We start from the raw sequence: 11,075 nt of genomic DNA, 5'->3' as shown, positions 1-11,075 counted from the left end.
CAGTTACATTCATTCTCATTTTATATATTACATAAACTTTGCATAACCATGTAAAACTTAACAATTTTAAAGGATTATAGTTGTTATAGTTTGAAAAGGAGCCATGAGATTTGGAATCAGACCTAGATTTAATTTCTAAGTCTACTGATTACAACTGCATGGTTAAGGGTGAGTTATTTAATCTCCTGAAGTTTCAGTGTTGTTTCCCTAAAAATGGAGACACTAGCTCCCTCCTGGTCATGTTGTTGATGACTGAGATAACATATGTAAAGCACTCAGATGCATCAAGTTCTCAATAAACATTAGCTGTCTTCTCTATCTGTGGTTGTTGTAGCTTAGATTGCTATGACACAATGCTGATTGAATCTATGATTTACCCAGTGTGGGTCCTGGGTCTTGCACACCAGTCCCAATAATAAAATTGTTCCTATATGAAAATATAATCTGGCTCTCAGTGATCTGTGTTTGATAATCCTTTCTGGTGTGCTTTCCAGGAAGATGGCTTGATGAAAAACAAAGACTGTCTTATATGAGGTTGTGTGAATACATATATTCATATGTTAAAAAAAAAAAAAAATATATATATATATTTGTACTATTTTCAAGTACTTTAAGTAATACAGTCTAGTGTCTCACAAAGTGTTAAGAGAACAGTGTTCCTACCAGATGTGTTTGAATTACTGGCTATCAATCTTTTGTAATTAGCACACTATGTAAATTTATGCAACTTAAGTACTTGAAAACAATTTATTCTTGTAAGTAGATTAAATTGTCCTTTTTAGAATCCTGTTTACATTGGTAATTTAATTAACAGACCCTCATTTCATTGATGGTAAACTTTTCTCCTGCTTAAGTTCAAATTCTCTCATTTTGGCTAAGTGCCACCTGAATTTATGAGGTTATATTGTATTAAGAAAAAAAAAGGTGGAGTACCAAATTCCATCAATCAACTCCTGACTGTCAGTGACTGGAAATTGGCACACGCACAAGGACTCCTGACCAGATGGTAGACATCTGTGCTTTTCTCATCGGCAGGGCCAGGTCAACAGATAGGCCTCAAAGAGTCAGGACCCCATAGGTGGAGGGCACCTCAGAGCTGTTAAAACATTTGGGTTATGAACACCAAAGAAAAAACTGACACCTTGGGATGCCTTGAACTATTTTTTAAAATTATGTCATAGAATTTAGGACAGGAGCCAAACTTGATCTCCTTGAGAGTTCCTAAGCCTGGTTAGTACCTGTATCTTCAGAACAGAGGGGAAGATACAAAGGAGCAATATTCCAGAATGTCATTGTATTAGAAAGTGTCCTTGGAGGGAACCTGAGGGACTTTGGCTCTGACTTATTGTGGGAACTTTGGCTACTTCACAAGTTAGGATATTAATTTCTCTGCAGAAAGGGAACAAAATATACTTTCTGCTTTCCCTACTTTCCAGGGACAGTTTGCGGGTCTCATGAGCTAAAGGATGTGAACATACTTCTTAAATCCAGAGAGAACATAAGAAAGCATTGCCCCACAATCCCCTTCACCTACTAAGATCCCAGTTACCCTTCATGACAAAATTAAGCATTTTGTCCTCCATGCAAACCACCCTGTTCTTGCCACCTGCGTTGTGCTTTCCAAGTCTGGAGTGTTAGAACCTCTAAGATCTAACAGGGTCTTGCAATCTTCTTGACTCCACTCTGCAATGGTAAGGAATTTGAGTACAGGAGCCATGTCTTCTCATCCTCTTTCACAGGAAGATGCTAAATAAAAATGTGTTAACTGATTCACAGCTCTGACATTTCCACTCATATTCACAGCCCACTAGGCTGCAGTACTTTTCCCTCAAATATCTGGCTGAAATCCTGTTAAAAGGACAAGCAGGATATTTCCATTCTGGGGCCTTGTCAGTAAGCATTAAGCCCTGCCAATGCCCACGGATGAATCCCTGCCTCTTCTGTTCTGTGAAAGTAAAGGGAATCCATCAACAGCCTCTTGCACTCTGAGAAAGTCATCACTGAGCTTCAAATGCACTTGCAAATCTGTCTCTTTTACAGGCTGTTGTTATCGAATTTTGATAAACAATAACGATAGCAAGGACGATAAGAGAGAGGTAGAGATTCCTTATCATTGTGGTGACAGAAAAAAAGCACTGATCATGAAAATTTAGAGTTTTGAAATAATTCTAACTGTGCTTTTAACTAGCTCTGTAACCTTGAAGTTATTTCACAAATCTGAACCTCAGTATCTTTTCTTCTGAAATGTTCATTTGGACAAGATCGCCTCCAATGATCCTTCCTGTTCTACTACTTAATGATTCTCAGTGGAAAAGATCACAGAAAGAGTAAGTAAGAGGGTATGGAATGGCCAAAGAGGCAGACAAACTCTTATACTCTTTTCTGAAAACAAACAAATAAACAAAAAAACCCCTCTGTAGTTATTTATATGTTAGCAGAATTAAGTTAACCTTTTTTTCTTCCAGTTATATTGAGATATAATTGACCTACAGCATTGTATAAGTTTATGGTGTACAGCATAATGATTTGACTTAATATATCATGAAATGATTATCACAATAAGTTTAGTGAATATCCATCATCTCATATAGGTATAAAATTAAAGAAATAGAAAAAAATATTTTTCCTTGTGATGAGAACTCTTAGCATTTACTCTCTTAACATCTCTCATATATAATATACAGCAGTGTTGATTGCATTTATCATGTCATACATTACATCCCAAGTACTTATTTATCTTATATAAGGAAGGTTGTAACTTTTGACTGTCTTCATCCAATTCCCCTTTCCCCGCAACATTGGTCTCTGGTAAGCAAATGCCTGATCTCTTTTTTCTATTAGTTAGTTTGTTTGTTTTTGGAGCTTAATTGACCTATAACACTATGTTAGTGCCTGTTAAACAACATAGTGATTAGATATATCTATACATTTCAAAATAATCACCACAATAAATCTAGTTACAATATGTCACCATACAAAGATAATTTTACAGTTGACTATATTCCCCACACTGTACATTTCATACTCATGACATTTATTTTTCAACTGAAAGTTTGTACCTCTTAATCTCCTATTTCTTTTCTCTCCCTACCACCTTCCCTCTGTCAAACATGGTTTGTTCTCTGTATCTTTAACTGTTTCTGTTTTGTTATGTTTGTTCATTTTTCAAAAATTCCAAACATAAGTGAAATCATACAATATTTATCTTTCTCTGTGTAACTTATTTCACTTAGCATGATAACCTGTAGGTCCATCCATGTTGTCACAAATGGTGAGATATCATTCTTTTTTATGGCTGAGTAATATTCCATTGCATGTATATACTACTTCTTTTTCCATTTGTCTGTTGATGGGCACTTAGGTTGCTTCAATATTTTGGCTATTGTAAATAATGCTACAATGAATATAGGGTTGCATATACCTTTTCAAGTTATTTTTTTTCATTTTCTTCAGATAAATGTCCCAGAGTAGAATTTCTGGATCATATGGTAGTTCTAGTATTAATTTTTTGAAGAACCTCCATACTGCTATCCATAGTGGTTGCAGCAATTTACATTCCCACCAACAGTGCATGAGGGTTCTCTTTTCCACATCCTGGCCACTGCTTGTTATTTGTTGTCTTTTTGATAAAAGCCATTCTGACAGCTCTGAGGTGATACCACATTGTGGTTTTGATTTGCATTTCCCTGATGATTAGTGATGCTGAGTACCTTTTCAATGTGCTTGTTAGCCATCTGCATGTTTTCTTTGAAAAAATGTGTAATCAGATCCTCTCCCATTTTTTAATCAGGTTGTTTGCTTTTTTGATGTTAAGTTGTATGAGTTCTTTGTATTAACCTCTGATCAGATATATTGTTTGCAATATCTTCTCCCATTTAGGAGGTGGCTTTTTCCTTTTGTTGGTAATTTCCTTTGCTGTGCAAAAGCTTTTTATTCTGATGTAGTTTCATTTGTTTATTTTTGCTTTTGTTTCCCTTTCCTGAGCAGACTTATCCAAAAAAAATATTATTAAGACCAGTGTCAAAGAGCTTACTGCCTATGTTTTCTTCTAGAAGTTTTACATTTAAGTCATTAATCCATTTTGAATTTATTTTTGTTCACGGTGTGGAGAGTAGTCCAGTTTGATTCTTTTGCATGTAGCTATCCAATTTTCCCAATACCATTTATTGAAGAGGATGTCTTTTCCTCATTTTCCTATTTTGCCTCCTTGGTCATAGATTTTTTGACCATATAACTGTGGGTTTATTCCTGGACTATCCTTTTCCATTGATCTGTGTGTCTGTATTTTTGTATGTGTGTCTGTATCGTATTGTTTCAGTTGCTGTAGCTTTTTTTTTTTTTTTTTTTAATTTGAAATCAGGGAGTGTCCTATTTCCAGCTTTGTTCTTCTTTCTTAAGATTGTTTCAGCTATTTGGGATCTTTTGTGTTTTCATACAAATTTTAGAATTATTTATTCTAGTCTTGTGAAAAATGTCATTGGTATTTTGATAGAGATTACATTCAATCTGTAGAATGCCTTGGGTAATATAGTCACTTTAACAATATTAATTCTTTCAATCCATGAACATGATATATCTTTCCATCTGTTTGTGTTGTCTTCAATTTCTTTCATCTGTGTCTTATAGTTTTCTGAATGCAGGTTTTTTACCTCCTTTGATTGATTCCTAGATATTTTATCCTTTGTGATGCAATTGTAAATGGGATTGTTTTCTTAATATTTCTTTCTGATAGTTCATTGTTAGTGTATAGAAATGCAACAGTTTTCTATATATTAATATTGTATCCTGCAACTTTACCAAATTCATTGATGAGTTCTAGTAACTTTTTGATAGCATCTTTAGGATTTTCTATGTATAGTATTTTGTTATCTACAAACAGTGAGTTTTATTTCTTCCTTTCCAATTTGGATTCCTTTTATTTCTTTGTCTTGTTTGATTACTGTGACCAGCTCTTTTAATAATAAGTTGAATAAAAGTGGCAAGAGTGGGCATCCTTGTCTTGTTCTTGATCTTAGAGGAAATATTTTCAGCTTTTCAACATTGTGTGTGATGTTAGCTGTGGGCTTGTCATATACAGTCTTTATTATGTTGAGGTATATTCACTCTATACCCACTTTGTTGAGAGTTGTTATCATAAATGGATGTTGAATTTGGTCAAAATATTTTTTTGCTTCTATTTAGATGATCATATGATTTTTATTCTTTCATTTGTTAATGTGGTATATCACATTGATTGATTTGCAGATATTGAGACATCATTGCATCCCTGGGATAAATCCCACTTGATCATGGGGTAAGATCCTTTGAATGTATTATTGAATTTGATTTGCTAATATTTTGTTCAGGATTTTTGCACCTATGTTCACCAGTGATATTGAGTATTGGTTATTGGGTGTTATGATATTTTCTTTTTTTGTGATGTCTTTGGTTATGGTGTCAGGGTGATGTTGACCTTGTAGAATGAGTTTGGAACTGTTCCTTCTGCAATATTTTGGGGATAGTTTGATAGGTTTTAACTCTTCTCTAAATGTTGGATAGAAATGTAAAGCCATTTGGTCCTAGACTTCTGTTTGTTGGGAATTTTAAAATTATGGATTAAATTTCATGACTGGTAATTGGTTTGTCCATATTTTATATTTAATCCATATTCAGTCTTGGGAAACTGTACATTTCTGAGAATATTTCCATTTTTTCTAATTGTCCATTTGATTAGTGTATAGTTGTTTGTAGTAATCTCTGATGATCCTTTGTGTTTCTGTGGTGTCAGTTTACTTTTTCTTCTCTGATTTTGTTGGTTGGGGTCCATTCTCTTTTTTTCTTGATGAGTCTGGCTAAAGGTTTATTAATTTTATTTATTTTCCTGAAGAACCAGGTCTTAGTCTCATTCATTTTTGTATTGATTTTCTAGCTTATTTCAGTTACTTCTGCTCAGAAATTATGATTTCTTTCCTTCTAATAACTTTAGGTTTTGTTTGTTCTACTTTCACTAGTTGTTTTAGGTGTAAATTTAGGTTGTTTATTTGAGATTTTTCTTGTTTCTTGAGGCAGGAATGTATTGTTATAAACTTCCCTCTTAGAACTGCTTTTGCTGCATCCCATAGGTTTTGGATCATTGTGCTATTTTTTTTTTTCTAAATGTAAGCATGAACTTACATTTTTTCTTTTTAACATCTTTATTAGAGTATAATTGCTTTACAATTGTGTATTAGTTTCTGCTGTATAACAAAGTGAATCAGCTATACATATACATATATCCCCATATCTCCTCCCTCTTGTGTCTTCCTCTCATGCTCCATATCCCACCCCTCTAAGTGGACACAAAGCACCGAGCTGATCACCCTGTGCTATGTGGCTGCTTCCCACTAGCTTGCTATTTTACATTTGGTAGTGTAAATGCCAATCTCTCACTTTGTCTCAGCTTAACCTTCCCCCTTCCTGTGTCCTGAAGTCCATTCTCTACATCTGTCTCTTTATTACTGTCTTTCCCCTAGGTTCTTCAGAAACGTTTCTTTTCTTTTTCAGATTCCATATATATGTGTTAGCGTATGGTATTTATTTTTCTCTTTCTGACTTACTTCACTCTGTATGACAGTCTCTAGGTCCATCCACTTCACTTCAAATAACTCAATTTCACTTCTTTTTATGCCTGAGTAATATTCCATTGTATATATGTGTCACATCTTCTTTATATGTTCATTTGTTGATGGATGCTTAGGTTGGTTCCATGTTCTGGCTACTATAAATAAAGCTACAATGAACAATGTGGTACATCACTCTTTTTGAATTATGCTTTTCTCAGGGTATATGCTCAGTAGTGGGATCGTTGAATTGTATGGTAGTCCTATTTTTAGTTTTTTTAAGGACCCTCCATACTGTTCTCCATAGTGGCTGTATCAATTCACATTCCCACCAGCAGTGCAAGAGAGTTTGTTTGTCTGAACACACTCTCCGGCATTTATTGTAAGTAGATTTTTTGATGCTGGCCATTCTGACTGGTGTGAGGTGATACCTCACTGTAGTTTTGATTTGCATTTCTCTAATGATTAGTTATGTTGACCATCCTTCCATGTGTTTCTTGGCAATCTGTATATCTTCTTTGGAGAAATGTCTGTTCAGGTCTTCTGCCCCTTTTTCGATTGGGTTGTTTGTTGTTTTGATATTGAGCTGCATGAGCTGTTTGTATGTTTTGGAGATTAATCCTTTGTCAGTTGCTTCATTTGCAAATATTTTCTCCCATTCTGGGGGTTGTCTTTTCATCTTGTTTATGTTTTCCTTTGCTGTGCAAAAGCTTTTAAGTTTCATTAGGTCCAATTTGTTTATTTTGTTTTTATTTCCATTTCTCTAGGAGGTGGGTGTAAAAGGATCTTGATGTGATTCATGTCATAGAGTGTTCTGCCTGTGATTTCCTCTAAGAGTTTTTTAGTGTCTGGCCTTACATTTAGGTCTTACATCCATTTTGAGTTTATTTTTGTGTATGGTGTTAGGGAGTATTCTAATTTCATTCTTTTGCATGTAGCTGTCCAGTTTTCCCAGCACCAAGTATTGAAGAGGCTGTCTTTTCTCCACTGTATATTCTTGCCAAATATATGTGTGTGAGTTTATCCCTGGATTTATATCCTGTTCAATTGATCTATATTTCTGTTTTGGGGCCAGTCCCATACTGTCTTGATTACTGTAGCTTTGTAGTATAGTCTGAAGTCAGGGAGCCTGATTCCTCCAGCTCCATTTTTCTTTCTCAAGATTATTTCACTTTTCAGTGTCCTTTAGATTTCCATGCAAATTGTGAAATATTTTGTTCTAGCTCTGTGAAAAATGACATTAGTAGTTTGATAGGTATTGCACTGAATCTGTAGATTGCTTTGGGTAGTAGAGTCATTTTCACAATGTTGATTTTTCCAATCCAAGAACATGGTATATCTGTGCATCTGTTTGAATCATTGTTAACTTCTTTCATCAGTGTCTTATAGTTTTCTGCATAGAGGTCTTTTGTCTCTTCAAGTAGGTTTATTCCTAGGTTTATTTTGTTGCTGTTGCAATGATAAATGGGAGTGTTTCCTTAATTTCTCTTTCAGATTTTTCATCATTAGTGTTTAGGAATGCAAGAGATTTCTGTGCATTAATTTTGTATCCTGCTACTTTACCAAATTCATCAATGAGCTCTAGTAGTTTTCTGGTAGCATCATTAGGATTCTCTATGTATAGTATCATGTCACCTGCAAGCAGTGACAATTTTACTTTTTCTATTCCCATTTGGATTACTTTTATTTATTTTTCTTCTCTGATTGCTGTGTCTAAAACTTCCAAAACTATGTTGAAGAATAGTGGTGAGAGTGGGCAACATTGTCTTCTTCCTGCTCTTAGTGGAAATGGTTTCAGTTTTTCACCATTGAGAATGATGTTGGCTGTGGGTTTGTCATATATGGCCATTTTTATGTTGAGAAAAGTTCCCTCTATGCCTACTTTCTAAATAGTTTTTACCATAAGTCAGTGTTGAATTTTGTTGAAAGATTTTTCTGCATATTGAGATAATTATATGGTTTTTCTCTTCCACTTTGTTAATATGGTTTATCACATTGATTGATTTGTGTATATTGAAGAATCCTTGCATTCCTGGGATAAACCCCACTTCATCAGGGTGTATGAACTGTTTAATGTGCTGTTCAATTCTGTTTTCTAGTATTTTTTAGAGGATTTTTGAATCTAGGTTCATCAGTGATATGGGCCTGTAGTTTTCTTTTTTTGTGATATCTCTGTCTGGTTTTGGTATCAGGGTGACTGTGGCCTCATAGAAAGAGTTTGGGATTGTTCTTCCCTCTGCTATATTTTGCAACCATTTGAGAAGGGTAGCTGTTAGCTCTTCTCTCAATGCTTGATATAATTTGCCAGTGAAGCCATATGGTCCTGGGCTTTTGATTGTTGTAAGGTTTTAAATCAAAGTTTCAAATTCATTGCTTGTGATTGGTCTGCTTATATTTTCTATTTCTCCTGGTTCAGTCTTGGAAGGTTGTGCTTTTCTAAAACTGTGTCTATTTCTTCCAGATTGTCCATTTTATTGGCATTTAGTTGCTTGTACTAATCTCTCATGATCCTTTGTATTTTTGCAGTTTCAGCTGCTACTTCTCCATTTTCATTTCTAATTATATTGATTTGAGTCTTCACCCTTTTATCCTTGATGAGCCTGGTTACTGGTTTATCAATTTTGTTTATCTTCTCAAAGAACCAGTTTTTAGTTTTATTGATCTTTGCTATCATTTCCTTCATTTCTTTCTCATTTATCTCTGATCTGATCTTTATAATTTCTTTCATTCTGCTTACATTGGGGTTTTTTTATTGTTCTTTCTCTATTTCTTTAAGTGTAAGTTTAGGTTGTTTATTTGAGGTGTATCTTGTTTCTTGAGGTAGGATTGTATTGCTATAAACTTCCCTCTTAGAACTGCTTTTGTTGCATTGCATAGGTTTTGGATCATTGTGTTTTCATTGTCATTTGTTTCTTGGTATTTTTTGACTTCCTCTGATTTCTTCAGTAATCTCTTGGTTATTTAGTAGTGTATTGTTTAGCCTCTATGTGTTTTTCTTTTTTACAGATTTTTTTTCCCTGTAATTGATATCTAGTCTCATAGCATTGTTGTTTGAAAAGATACTTGATACAATTTCAATTTTCCTAAATTTACCAAGGCTTGATTAGTGACCAAAGATTTGATCTATCCTGGAGAATATTCCATGAGCACTTGAGAAGAAACTGTATTCTGTTGTTTTTGGATGGAATGTCCTATAAATACCAATTAAGTCCATCTTGTTTAATGTATCATTTAAAGCTTGTGTTTCCTTATTCATTTGCATTTTGGATGATCTGTCCATTGGTGAAAGTGGGGTGTTAAAATCCCCTACTATGATTCTTTTACTCTCAGTTTCCCATTTTATGGCTGCTAGTATTTGCCTTATGTATTGTGGTGCTCCTATGTTGGGTGCATAAATATTTACAATTGTTATATCTTCTTGGATTGATCCCTTGATCATTATGTAGTGTCATTCTTTGTCTCTTGTAATAGTCTTTAGTTTAAAGTCTATTTTTCCTTATGAGAGAATTGCTACTCCAGCTTTCTTTTGATTTCCACTTACAAGGAATATCATTTTCCGTGTCCTCACTTTCAGTGTGTATGTGTCTCTAGGTCTGCAGTGGGTCTCTTGTAGACAGTTTATACAGGTCTTGTTTTTGTATCCGTTCAGCCAGTTTATGTTTTCTGGTTGGAGCATTTAATCCATTTACATTTAAGGTAGTTATCAATATGTATGTTCCTATTACCATTTTCTTAATTGTTTTTAGTTTGTTACTGTAGGTCTTTTCTTTCTCTTTTGTTTCCTGCCTAGAGAAGTTCCTTTAGCATTTGTTGTAAAGCTGGTTTGATGGTGCTGAATTCTCTTAGCTTTTGCTTGTCTGTAAATATTTTAATTTCTCTGTTGAATCTGAATGAGATCCTTGCTGTGTAGAGTAATCTTGGTTGCAAGTTTTTTCCCTTTCGTCACTTTAAATATGCCCTGCCACCTCCTCTGGCTTGCAGAGTTTCTACTGAAAGATCTGCTGTTAATCTTAAAGGGATTTACTTGTATGTTATTTGTTGCTTTTCCCTTTTTGCTTTTAATATTTTTTCTTTGTATTTAATGTTTGATAGTTTGATTAATATATCTTGGCATGTTTCTCCTTGGATTTATCCTGTATGGGACTCTCTGCACTTCCTGGACTTCACTCACTATTTCCTTTCCCATATTAGGGAAGTTTTCAACTATAATCCCTTCAATTTTTTTCTCAGTTCTATTTTTATTCTCTTGTTCTTCTTGGACCCATATAATTTGAATGTTGTTGTGTATAATGTTGTACCAGAGGCCCTGAGTTTGTCCTCAATTCTTTTCATTCTGCTTTCTTTATTCTGCTCTGCTGTTGTTATTTCCACTATTTCATCATACAGGTCACTTATCTGTTCTTCTGCCTCAGTTATTCTACTATTGATTCCCTCTAGAGAATTTTAAATTTCATTTATTGTGTTGTTCATCATTGTTTGTTTGCTCCCTAGTTCTTC

The 11,075-nt window shown here is 34.3% G+C and overlaps 1 long non-coding RNA gene across 1 annotated transcript in view; it reads left to right on the top strand.

Annotated features, from left to right (window-relative positions):
• The first annotated feature begins 1,870 nt into the window (after positions 1-1,870).
• LOC136792686 (uncharacterized) overlaps positions 1,871-11,075 on the top strand; it is a 29,177-nt gene continuing 19,972 nt past the window's right edge. Inside the window, exon 1 of the long non-coding RNA XR_010836831.1 lies at positions 1,871-2,327. This is a non-coding gene — a long non-coding RNA (uncharacterized lncRNA). The remainder of the gene's footprint in view (positions 2,328-11,075) is intronic.

Source organism: Kogia breviceps, chromosome 15, assembly GCF_026419965.1.
Source record: "Kogia breviceps isolate mKogBre1 chromosome 15, mKogBre1 haplotype 1, whole genome shotgun sequence".
NCBI classification, from domain to species: domain Eukaryota; kingdom Metazoa; phylum Chordata; class Mammalia; order Artiodactyla; family Physeteridae; genus Kogia; species Kogia breviceps.
Note: the sequence above shows the minus strand (reverse complement) of the source record. Positions and strands in the feature narration are given on the sequence as shown.